We start from the raw sequence: 13005 nt of genomic DNA, 5'->3' as shown, positions 1-13005 counted from the left end.
TCCACTCAGACAGTGTAATTCCTTGAGAAACTCTGTTTCCAAGGGAAAAACACTAGAAATTCTCATAAACTTTGCTTTCTCAACCTGCTAGAGTCATTTGCAAAGGGAGTCAGGCCTAGGAGGATGCCCAGAGAACTTCCTTGGGACAATGATGCTGCAAGGATTGCTCATCTCCTGAGACAAGGCTGTGAGTCCCAACCATCCTCTATCCTCGAGCAAACTGAGCCAGTATTTTTAAGGACACTGTGTATTTAAGGCAACTATGAGAAACCTGCAGCCCCTGACATAATTTCTCTGGCCTAGGGATGTTTGATTTTTCCCATGTTATGGTGGGATAACATTAGAGGTGGTGTTGTGTGTGGTCTCCCAATGGTATCTGAAGGGCCCTCGGCAAAGAAAGATTCTTCCCTGTTTCTTCTTCTCCCTGTGGGTCTGAGGGAATGTAACTGCAAGAGGAAGGCAGGCTCAGCAGTGAAGCTGTTTCTCATCCCTGTCTTACCTGGCGTGAGGGGCCTGGGTTGTATCGGAACACACGCTAGGAATTTGCAGGTTGAACAGTGAAGCATCTGAATTCAACATGTATCAACATGAATTAATCATCAGGATCATGGGGAAAATGAACACAGCTGAAAAGGAATGGTGAAACCATGATAAAGCACATGGAGGTTGGGAAATCACCCTCCTTTTTAAAGAAATGAGTTTTGAAATCTTAAACAAATGTAAGATTCAAGTACAAAAAATGTCCCTGTGCAATCGCTTCATCCAGCTGGGATCCCACCACAAACTCGGCCTCCCGTTGCTGCTCGCCAGCACGCAGCGTGTGATCTTCTGCTGCCTGATGCCCTCCTGCCGCCCCCTTGCAGAACGCCCGCTTACAGAAGGCAGCTGCTGGGGTACGTGGTGAGTATACAACCACTAAATTCAACCCATTACTTTTTTAAAATGAAAGAAAGCTGCATTTGTGGGGAATTCTCAAAGGCCTGGGAAGTCTCAGGACTATCCGGATACTCTCTTTCCTTCCCTGCAGTCATCTTCAAAACTATTTCTGTTCTTCTCTGCTCCTTCGTGGAATATTTTTTCGCTCTTAAATCGATGATTTGTCTTTTACGATGTTTCTGCGTGAGGATTTCCAAGTCCTCCAATGAGACAGATAAATAAAAAGCTGGCTGCTGAAAGCCATGCAGCCTGGATTACGTATCTCTGATTTGAATTAACATTTGAATACAGAGGAAGGGGAGATGGAGCTCTGAGCACCCCGGTCTGGTGGAAGATGTCCCTGCTCATGGCAGGGGGGGTGGAACCAGATGATGTTTAGGGTCCCTTCCAACCCAAACCATCCTATGATTCTATGACTTAGACCTCAGGAGGAAATTCGGAGTGGGAGATCCGTGAGAAAACCCAGTGAAGAAGAGACCTGAGGGTGTCTTCTTCATCCTTGGACTGTCCATGCCCCATCAGTCCTCTCCCTGCTTGTCCTCGCTTCCCAAGTCAGCAGAGAGTGCCTTCATCTACCTCTCCGTTTACCAAGGACGGGACTGCAGCAGAAACCCTGCCAAGCACAGAGAAAAGGCTCCTGCAGCCGGCCCACACAAGCCAGGTGGATATTTTGATATTCTCGTCTCACCTTTCAGGCCCTGTCATTTTGAAATTCGCTCTTGGCATTGAATTTAGCATTCTTACTTTCAAAAAAGCAAGCAAGCAAACAAAAAGACAAGGTTTTCTTTTTCGTTTTTATTGTTGTTTCCAGTCCAGCTCTTTAATGCTATTTTTAGACTCCTGTGTTCTAATGCTGTGGCATGAATTGCTGGGATTTCCCTTTGCTAGCATAAAATAGACGATCTGCACTTTGGTATTAGCAGTCAGCCAGGAAATCCTTGCCTAGTGCCAAAAATGGGCCTTCTTTCATAAATCTGTATTTGTTTTAATTTCCTTTCACAGCAATGGCATGCCAGATCAGCTGCGTTGGTTTCTGGACGTACTGTGTAGTGCCATATAACATGACAGGCTCAACTGGAAATGAGAGAGCACATTTGTCTTCACTCGATTCACTGATGATGCGCATAGCTGGGAAACGCTGGTTTGTAGGAAATCAGGGAAGGGAGTATTTTCTCATCCCTGTAAAGAACTGGCAAATGGTAGTTGTTCTACTGGGAGCTTTAAATGTTTGAAAACATCAGTGATGAATCCTGTATGTCTAATTGCCTTTAACACCGTGACAGAATTATCTTTTACGGATCACACATTTATTACAAGGCAAGAAAGCTGTAATCAAGCAGGCTGAAACCAACTGAAGGATCCAGATCCTCTTCCGGCTCTGCCACTCTGAGCAGCCTGCCCCTGTTTTGCTGTGAAATGGGAATCGTTCTGTTGATCCACTTTTTGTGCAGCCTGTGAAGGAAAAAGGCTCAGTATAAATAACTTGTAATTACGCTTCTCTCTAGATCAGAGTTAATTTCCAAAACACCCATGTCGTGTTGCTGCTGTGGCTGGTCTCTTCCTCTCAGCCAGGAAGGTATTACGTGGTAAGGATTAGGTGAAGCAATTTTTAAACTTCTATTTTTAAGAGTTCTGAAAGGCGATACCGAAATGTTAGTCATTGCCATCCTTAAAATAAACAAAATGGCAGCTCCAGGCACTTTGACATTCATGGTCAGTGGGGAGCACACGCGGTGCGGGGAGTGCGGAGCAGCGGCATGCACGGCATGGCTTTGCTGCGCACCGCTCGCTGTCAGATGGGAAAGGCTCCCAGGGCATCGTACCAGCTCTCGGGCATGGTTCCCTCAGACCGCCCCACAAAAAGCCAGCTCCTGCAGATGTGGTCCAGCAAGGACGGTGACGGCCAGTTCCCGGAACGGGGTTCAAAAGGGCTGCAGTTTATCTCACCGGGATGAGCTTTCTTCTCAGGGGCACAAAGTTCGGCGGAGCCGTTCAGAGCAGCTCTGTGCCCAGGGGGCGAAAGAGCTTGTGGGTCACCCAGCAAGCGCTGCTCCGGGGGGGCCGGGATCTCTGGGGTAACCTGTTGAAGCACACCAGCAAATCAAGCCAGCAGGTCGGGGTACCACTGCCAGAGCACGCAGTGCTAACAGATTATTAGAGACCTAAACTAAACAGACTATTAGAGACAAGACCTAAGGGCTATGAGGATGGTGAGGGGACTGGAGCATCTCTCCTAGGAGGAGAGGCTGAGGGAGCTGGGCTTGTTCAGCCTGGAGAAGGCTGAGAGGGGACCTTAGAAATGCCTCTAAATATCTGCAGGGTGGGGGTCAGGAGGATGGGGCCAGACTCTTTCCAGTGGTGCCCAGCGACAGGACAAGGGGCAACGGGCACAAACGGAAGCAGAGGAAGCTCCAGCTGAACAGGTGGAAGAACTTCTTCCCTCTGAGGGTGACGGAGCCCTGGCCCAGGCTGCCCAGGGAGGCTGTGGAGTCTCCTTCTCTGGAGATATTCTAGACCTGCCTGGACGCGGTGCTGTGCAGCCTGCTCTGGGTGACCCTGCTTCGGCAGGGGATTGGACTGGGTTGACCCACAGAGGTCCCTTCCAACCCTGACCATTCTGTGATTCTGTGATTCTGTAAACTCATCTACCAAGCAGGTCCCTGGGGGCTAATGAAGTCCTGGTGAATACGCTGGCCCAAACGCCCCGACACTCCTCACCGCGCTGTGCTGCAGCACGGCCGCGCGCAGGAATGTGCGTGTGAATAAGCAGGTCACAGGACGGGCAAGGGAAAGGCAGGCACAAAGGAGCAGTAGGAGCAGGCGTTGTGCGTGATTCACTCCTCCGCAGCCTGGTCCGCAGTGCTGCGCTGCGGCGGGCTCTGTACCTTTGAGCTGCGCCCAGCGCCTCGCGTCAGGACCTTCCCTCAGCGTGCTGTCAGCCACAAGTCAGGACGGAGGTGAAGGTGAGCTCGCCTTGCTTGCTTCGTCATGCTGAAGCTGCCCGGGCACCACAGGGAGCAAGTGCTCTGAGCTGAAGACGTTCCGTAATCTTCCAGATGCGGATGAAGATGATAGTTAGGGGCATGTCACATACATTCTTGGATTTACTGGCTACTAGACCTGATTTACTCGCCAGGCTGGACTTCCACAGGCTTGTATTTGGAGACGGGTCCCGCTGATGCCACTGCTGCCCCAGCCAGCGAGAGGTCCAAATCCCACCCCTGCACTTCACCTCAAGGTCACCTGCTTCCAGGATTTCCTCTGCAGTCGATGCCAGGCTGCCCTGACCAGAAACTGCTCGTCCTACCCCAGCCCCAGCCCTGGGCTTAGTCACTTCCAGCCACAGGTTCTGCTTCCTTCCCCGCCGCCGAGGCCTCTGCCGGTTGTGAAACCAGTGCTTAGCAGCGTGCCTGGCAGCGAGCAAGCTCGCCCATCCCAGAGCCGCGTGCCGGCCACCCGCCCGAGGCAGGCTCGCCTCCCTGCCGGTGCTGATGCCCGCAACACGCCCAGGCGAAGCAGCAGTGTTTGGTAGCTAAGGAGTTGCACAAGGAAGAGGCAGAGTCACTCGCCCAGGACACCTGAGGAACAGAAACTGAATGTAGACCTCCCATGGTCCAGGACTGGGCTGCTACCGACCTGAAACCCTCTTCTTGTAATGGGGAAAAGGTTGTTCTGTGAGAAGAGGCACTTCTCAAGGCAGACACCATCCCCTGTGCTGTACGGCTGGGTTTTTTCCCAGCTCCCATCCTGCCCGGTTGGGTTTTTTCCCAGCTCCCATCCTGCCCGCCGCGGGAATGGTGCGCCTCACAGAAGCCCAGCAGTTTTAGCGGAGGGTCCTCATCTGTAAAACACAGGGGAGCCAGAACGCAGCATTGAAACAAAGCCTCCGCCCTCTCGTACCACTGATAACTCAACTGGTCTTTCCGCGAGCAGGAGGTTTGTGAAACAGGCACGGCGGGGCAGCTCAGGCAAGCACCCACCCCGGGGCAGTGGGTGAGCCCGCGCCGGGGCTGCATTCTTTCGGGGCAGGGACCGGCTCTTATCGCAGGTTTTCAGAGCACCAGGTACTGTGGACCTTACTCCTGACGGGGCCTCTAGGCGTGACAGCTCTATAAATATTGAATGCGCCTTTAATCTTGGGGTGGGGAATGCGGCTTGTATCCCCAGTGGGAAGTGCTGATCCTCCGCTTGTGTGACCGCGTCGTTGTTGTACTTACAGATACTACGCTGAGTATCTACTACAGTATCAGCTAAGATACTGCAAAGTGTACTCAAAGGGATATTGCACAAAGAGCAAACAGCAGCATGGCAGCACTTTCATTCTGCAGGCACTAATCCCAGCTCAGCACGCAAAACGCTGCAGAACTCCCAAAACGGCCGAGCCTTTGAGTCATACCCGACCCAGACCCCAGAAAGCGGGGTTCTGCTGTTCGCCGCGGTGCCCTCCCGCAGACGAATGCTGAGACGGCAGGGTGCAAGGACAGAGGGACACGTTGGGCACAAACGGAAGCATAGGAAGTTCCGTCTGAACACGAGGAAGAACTTCTTCCCTCTGAGGGTGACGGAGCCCTGGCCCAGGCTGCCCAGGGAGGCTGTGGAGTCTCCTTCTCTGGAGATATTCCAGCCCCGCCTGGACGCGGTGCTGTGCAGCCTGCTCTGGGTGACCCTGCTTGGGCAGGGGGTTGGGCTGGGGGACCCACAGAGGGCCCTGCCAACCCCTAACGTTCTGTGATTCTGTGATTCTGTATTCTGTCCTGGTGAGCTGGTCCCAGCGTGCCGGGCTGCCGGGCGCCTCGCACCCTGCTGAGGGAAGGGACAAGTGGCTGGTTTGGCCAGAGAAGGCTTTCTGTGCACCTTGCAGAACAAAACCACGGCTTTTCTCTCAAATGTGGAAAGAGAGGCCATCAGGTAAAGGTCAGGAAGCTTGCAATTATCTGTAATTTAGTATTCGGTAGAGATGAAAAACATCGACTGTGAAAGGAGCCTGTAACTGTAGGATGGGGGATTTGTTCTTCTCCTCAATGTCCTCTGTGGCTGAGGACATGACTGATCCCCTGCGACAGCCCTGCGCCCGGAGCCTGCCGCTCTTACCCATGCAGCTGGGGACTCCATCGCCTTTCACCAACACAACATGAAATGAAAACTCTTTTGCAATGAAATCGTTTCTGCAATGAAACGGAGAATCACTCTGAGGGTGACGGAGCCCTGGCCCAGGCTGCCCATGGAGGCTGTGGAGTCTCCCTCTCTGGAGATATTCAAGCCCCGCCTGGACGCGGTGCTGTGCAGCCTGCTCTGGGTGACCCTGCTTGGGCAGGGGGTTGGGCTGGGTGACCCACAGAGGGCCCTGCCAACCCTGACCATCCTGTGATTCTGTGATTCTGTGAAAGCACTTGCCACAACCGCTGGGAATAAATTAACTTTTATTTTATTCACAGTACTGTGAATAAATGGCGAATTATGTATCGCGAATGTCCCCTGTGTGGTACGATGTGGGTGTGTATAGTCCTGAACGAAATGTGAATACCTTTGGTTTTAAGCCACGAGCTACTGCACTGTGAGATGGACCCAGGAAGGGTGGCAGCACCCTCTTAGTCACTCTGCTGGAACCCCAGTTCGAGCCTGACTTCCCAGCGAGGTTCAGTCTCGCACACGTGCTGACGAAATGTGGGTTGTACCTTGCCGTTCCGGATTCCCTCGGGAGCAATTCCACCCCCGTGACGCATCCGGGCAATCTTCCAGCCTGCCCTCACTCGTACTTCGGCGGCTGCAGCCTCAGTGGGCTTCCAGCAAAGAGGCGGCCGTGGCCACATCTCCTGTCAGCCTGCGGCAACGCAGCCTCCTGCACCACAGCACCCGGCGGCGAGCCCCGGCTCAGCCCAGCCAGCCCGTGCCTGCCGGGGAGCCTCAGTATTTCAGACCTCGGTATCTCAGACCTCGGTATTTCAGACCATAAAAAAGCTCTGGCAGGTTTTATCACCATGGCGTGTCAATGGGGCTTGAAAATTGTGGCTGCAGTTCACCAGAGATGGGTGCAAAGCTACTGGTGAAACGTTCTGTAAACAGGAAGAAAATACGCCTGTTCCCTTAGTGACTCCATAGTGACAGGGAAACGCTGTCCAGTTTCACAACCATCTCGTTCCTCTTGTGGGCCAAGTTCGCTGGCTCTCCTGACTAGGCCTACTGCTGTCAGGTGAGCAAGACGAGCTGGATTCAGCCCTCAGGAGCACTTTGCTCTGCACGCCACGCCACATCTCTGCCTCCGGGCTGCCGACCTCCTGCTCCTCCCTAGGGACAAGCGACCACACCAGCTCCGGGGAACAGCAGGACGTTAACCTGTCACGGACCTCACCGAGGGTGAGGGGACTGGAGCATCTCTCCTACGAGGAAAGGCTGAGGGAGCTGGACTTGTTCAGCCTGGAGAAGAGAAGGCTGAGAGGGGACCTTAGAAATGCCTCTAAATATCTGCAGGGTGGGGGTCAGGAGGACGGGGCCAGACTCTGCAGTGGTGCCCAGTGACAGGACAAGGGGCAACGGGCACAAACGGAAGCAGAGGAAGTTCCAGCTGAACATGAGGAAGAACTTCTTCCCTCTGAGGGTGACGGAGCCCTGGCCCAGGCTGCCCAGGGACGTTGTGGAGTCTCCTTCTCTGGAGATATTCCAGCCCCGCCTGGACGCGGTGCTGTGCAGCCTGCTCTGGGTGACCCTGCTTGGGCAGGGGGTTGGGCTGGGGGACCCACAGAGGGCCCTGCCAACCCCTGCCATTCTGTGATTCTGTGATTCTGAGGGCTGAAGCAGCATAGGAATCAGTCAGCAGAACTAAGGTCACCCCACGTGCGGAGCTTCTCTTGGAGCCTAGCAGAGGGCACGCTGCCGGTGAACGGCTGCAGCCCGCGCCCGGCTGGCACTAGGCGTGCTCTTAGCAGGAACTAGGAACACCGCTTTGTGTGTACCTCTGACAACGTGCTGTAGTCAGCACCCGTGCTCCCAGACGTCTCAACAGCTCTGCACCTTCTGCTGACACCACCGTGCCAAATTCTTCAGCAGCTTTTTTTCAGGACAAATGGCAAAGAAACCTAGAGCTTTTAAAGCAAGTATTTTAAAGCAAGATTTCCTTTCCTAAACCGTTTAGGATAATTACAAGTAGCAAACAGATTACATAAATCATGACTTGCTGACAGCCAATTCACAGGAATGAGAGCTGAATTAAAGCAATGAAACGTGGTGCTGAGCAGGTCATCACGCCCTTCCTACGTGCTGCAGCAGACCTGAATCAACCACCTCGTAACCTCTGCTGCTGTCTGTTCCAGGCCTCTCATCAACAGCTTGCACGACGATGGCGATGCCTGCCACCACTCATTTAACTACGCGAGCTCTCAGGAGCCGTCAGCTTGGGCAGCATCAGAGCAGCAGTGCGATGCAGGTTACCTTGGGCGGCCACAGGCTGTGACGGCTGAGCTCCTTTTGGCTTCGTGAGCTTGCTGACGGCAGCGCAGTTGGTCGTAACAGCAAGGGAGCAGAATCAAGTCAAACTCACCCAGCCATCGTCTACCCCAGTGTCTATCCTGAGATCCCAGAAAGAACTCTTTTTGCACTTCGGTAAATGTCACCTATATTTTGGGTATCAGAAATACAGGCCCCCATTTGAGATGGCGTCTTGAGCTCGACCCATTTGCAGTCAATGCGTTTAACTGATCAGTGTAGGAGGAAATGGGTTCTAAAGCAGAGCAAGCAAAATCTTCTATCTTCTTTTCATCCGAGTTCCACACACCAAGGTATAAGGATATGGCTGTATTTTAACAGCAAGGTTGTAGCAACAGCATGCGATCAACATACACACGGTGTTATCTCCTTGTGGGAGATAAATTTAAATTGTCAGACCACGTCATGGAACTGCAACTTCTGCATTTTCCTATCAGGATGTGCCAGGACATTACACTGCAATCACAAATCATGAGGTAATAACGTGAAGTGGAGGAAGGAGTAGCCTAATCTACTGCAAAGTACTATATGCTGTTATTTCACATTTTAAAAGGGTGCCCGTAGCATCAGGAGATGGAGTGGAGCCCAAGAACAGCTCCAGAACTGTGTCAACAGCAGATACCATACCGCAATTTCAGGGCTTGCAAACCTCAATATTGCTTATTTCTATAGATAATCCCATTCCCTTCACTGCAGGCTGGGAGACTGACGCATCGTTTTTGCAGCCTGGGTCTCCGAATGATGTGCCTGTACTTATCTTGCCTCCTAGATTCAGGTCAGCCGTACGCTCCATCCTCTGAACAGCCAGGCTTCCTTCATTGTTTTTCCTCTTTCATAATGACTCCATAGCTCCTTCACCATCGCCTGATCTTTACTCCAGTAGCTCACTACGATTGTGAGTAACATCTGTCTCGTTTCATCCATTCTCACCCTCTTTCAGTGGGAGGGCTTTGTGTGAAGTTTCTATTTTGGCAGGATTTTCAGGTTTGTTTTTTTTTTAAAGCCAACAGTATAAACGTTTTCCTCCCTACAGATTGTGTGTTTAAACTAGGCAAAAGCAGATCACTCTGCTCGTGGATGGGGGGAAGGGGAAAGATTTATGGGGTTTCTGCGTTCCCGTGGGAGTTTCCTAGCAGGCCCCTGGGAAACTGCTGAGTCCTGCACAGATGAACCTCACCCTCATGGTAAAAGTCCTGTTTTGCCCGAGGAGCCATCAGAAGTGCCACCATCATCGTCATCGAAGAGCATTAGGTGATCTTTCAGATATGCTGAGCACAGGCCCTGGAATGCCTTAAAGATAAAGAACAAAACCTTGAACCCTGCTGCACCGATCTCCCAGGGGTTTGGGCTTTTGCTTGGTCATTCCCTCCCCAGATCACGTCCTGCTGGCTGGCTCTCTGTGCCTGCTTGCCCTTCGTGCCTGGTCCTATCTGCTCGACTGCTGAAGCTGCCCCTGTGCTCTGTATGCCTCCGGCCTCGTATCTCTGACACTTTTCCTGGCCCCCTTCCCAAGTTCTCTTGCTGCCAACCCAGACTCCGTATGAGCTTCTCGTGTTCTTTTTCAAATCCTCTTCTATCGTGGCAGATAAACCCACTGTCCTGTACACACACACTCCTGATACTACCCTTGACATGTCGTCGCTTCTGGCACTCAGCTGCTGCTTAATCATACAGATTCCTTCTCTGATTCACCTCAGGGGCTCTTGCGGCCAAAAGCTCGCCTTTGATTTGGCAATGTCACAACAGGAGCACTGGGATCTCCTCCCTCACGACCCGATTCCTGCCTTGCATGCCCCACTGCTGCTAGCATGCTCCTGTGCCAGCATCATGCCACCTTCAGAGGCCGGTACCGCCACCTCGCCTCTGCCTTTCTGCACACACCACCAGGACCCTGCTCCTTTACGCTTCTCCTAATCTTCTTTTTCATGCTGCTTTGGAGAGTTTCTTTCCTGCTGCTGTCCCTTTGCACAGAACGACCCTTCAGACCTCTCCTCCGCACATCCTTCCACCGAGCCTGCTCTCCCACCGTGGTCTCGTCCTGCTGACATTTGCAAAGGGGAGGGAGCAGAGCAAACCAAACAAACCTAGCAAGCAACAGAGCTTGAAAACAGGAACTAACACGATGTGCACGCAGCACCAGAAATAACCTCGCTGCCGCACGCCGCGCAAGCCTTGTCCTTCCCATGACCCCTCCCTCCGCACGTCTCCTGCCATCTCTCCTCCTCGTGTCAGCCTCTGCTGAGGGCCCCCGCGCCGGGACCCCTCCTGCTCCTCCGCAGAGCCCCCACGCACCCGTGGCACCGTGGGGTTGAGTGACCAGCACCGGAGCTCCGCTCTGCCACAGCAAAACAACCGGAGCCGCCAGCGGCTTCCCAGAGGAGTTACTTTCAGGCAACGTTGCAAAAACGCTTCCCTGCACTGGTCTTTGTGTTGAATAAATGAAAGGGCAGCCGAAAACAAGGGGGCTAGTATAAAAGTATGACTTTTCTTCTACCTGGGAGATGTTGCAGGCACAGGCACGTCTATTCACCCTCACACACGCACCACCCCCCCCCCCTTCCAGTCTTGCTTTGCGTGAAGAGGGTGTTCGTGCTTGTCAGCCTTTTTCCCCAGCTGCCCACTGGCACGGACTTTGCTCCTCTGGGTTGGGATTTCTAAGCAGTGGGAGGCTTTCCACGTGTGTTTGAGAAGGTACAAAGCCTACCGGAAAACAATGGAAATAGCTGGCTTATGACTGCTGCATGTCACGCACTCATTTCTCGCCCGTTCGTTTGTCCTTGGAGCTGCTCGCGCTGCCTGGAACCTGATCTCCAGCAGTCCCGGTCGTTCGGGCTGGCACGCACGCCGGCCAGCCGCCACGCCACGTGGGCGAGAGGCGGCCGGACTCCGGCCCGGTGGCCTGCCTGCCCCGCAGGACAGGGCACAGACCCCTCGCAGCCCCCCGCAGCCCCCGGCCACCCCCAAAGGGCAGCCCAGGGTGCAGGGGCCATGGCAGAGGGTGGTGGGAGCAGGGTCTCCTCTGCTCAGGGCACCCCGGGAGCGTCCCGGGAGCAGCAGCATGGAGCCCGCCAGCTCCTCCTCATCCCTGGGCCAGGCTCCCCTCACCCCGCCGCACTGCATCTCCTCAGCTCCCCGAGCACAGGCTCTCCTCAGCCGTATGATCGTGGAATGGTTCGGGTCGGAAGGGACCTTGAAGCCCGTCTGGTTCCAAACCCCATGTTTCTTACGTGCTTGCATAGAAACAACAGCCTAAAGGAAGCCCCCCGGGGACAGGGTCCCCATAGCCCCCCAGGACAGGAGCTCCTCAGAGCCCCCAAGTACAGGACCTCTGCAGCCCCCCCAAGACGGGCTCTCCTCAGCCACAGAATCATAGAAGGGTTTGGGTTGGAAGTGACCTTATAGGTCACCTCGTTCCAACCCCCATGTTTTTTACATGCTTGCATAAAAACAAAAAATTAATTCCCCCCAGGACAGGCTCCCCCCAGGACAGGGTCTCCTCAGCGCCCCCAGGACTGGATCCCCACAATGCCCCCTGGACTGGATGTCCTCAGCCCCCCCTCAGCCCCCCCAGGACCGACTCCCCTCAGCCCCCCAGGACTGGATCCCCTCAGGTCCCCAGCACTGGATCCCGCAGCCCCCCCAGCACTGGATCCCTCAGCCCCTCCCAGCACTGGCTCCCCTCAGTGCCGCAGCACCAGACCCCTCACCCCCCCCAGCACTGGATCCTCTCAGGTCCCCAGGACCGGATCCCCTCAGCCCCCCCCCCGCACTGGATCCCACAGCCCCCCAGCACTGGATCCCCTCAGGTCCCCAGCACTGGACCCCACAGCGCCCCCCCACCCCCCCCACCCCCGCACTGGATCCCCTCAGGTCCCCCAGGACTGGATCCCACAGCCCCCCCAGCACTGGATCCCCTCAGGTCCCCCCAGCACCAGATCCCCTCAGCGCCCGCACCTCCCGCCCGTTGCGTGACACGGCCGCCTCCCCCCCCCCGTCCCGCGGTGCTCCGCGCTGATCTCATCGCGCCCTTCCCCGCCACGTTCGAGGCCATCGCGTGAGAGGCGCTGGGCGCCCGGCCCGCGCCCCCCCGCCGCCATCACGCAGGGGAACAGATGCCGGCAAGGCGCGGCCAGGCACCCCCCCCCCCCGCCCCGCTCTCGGCGCCGATCTCAGCGCTGCCTTCCCGTCTCGCCGTTAATGCCGCTCTTAATTAAATACCTCCGCGGGGGGCGAGCCGCCCTTCACACGCGAGACCCCCCTTCCCGTTCCCCTTATCTCGCCTGGGATGACGAAGAGGTTAAAGGAGGGGGGGGGGGGGCGTGCGGCCTCTGCCAGGCCGGGGCTTAGCGATGCGGCGCGGAGCTCGGCACGCAACGCGGGGCGGGTCACGCCGGCAGCACACGCGAGGGCTGCGGGAGGGGACACACACCCCCCACACCCCTCCCCCCGTGGGACCGCGCCGCAAAGCCGGCTTTGCATCGCTCAGTCGCTGCAACAGCTCCTCCAGTTTGCCTCCTCCCCCGCCCCCCCCCCAATAAAAGCTGCAACAGCTCCTGCTCCGGCAGTTTGCCCTTTTTCCCCCCCAATAAA

General features: G+C 55.1%; 1 long non-coding RNA gene across 1 annotated transcript; it reads right to left on the bottom strand.

Annotated features, from left to right (window-relative positions):
• Positions 1–1726: 1726 nt before the first annotated feature.
• LOC142361140 (uncharacterized) lies at positions 1727–12798 on the bottom strand. Its single transcript, XR_012763689.1, has 3 exons — positions 12634–12798; positions 3822–3985; positions 1727–2388 (listed from the first exon to the last, which is right to left on the bottom strand). It is a non-coding gene; the product is annotated as an uncharacterized LOC142361140 (long non-coding RNA).
• Positions 12799–13005: the final 207 nt, after the last annotated feature.

This window comes from Opisthocomus hoazin, chromosome 4 (genome assembly GCF_030867145.1).
Source record: "Opisthocomus hoazin isolate bOpiHoa1 chromosome 4, bOpiHoa1.hap1, whole genome shotgun sequence".
In the NCBI taxonomy this organism is placed as follows: Eukaryota; Metazoa; Chordata; class Aves; order Opisthocomiformes; family Opisthocomidae; genus Opisthocomus; species Opisthocomus hoazin.
This window is presented reverse-complemented; position numbering and strand designations above follow the sequence as displayed.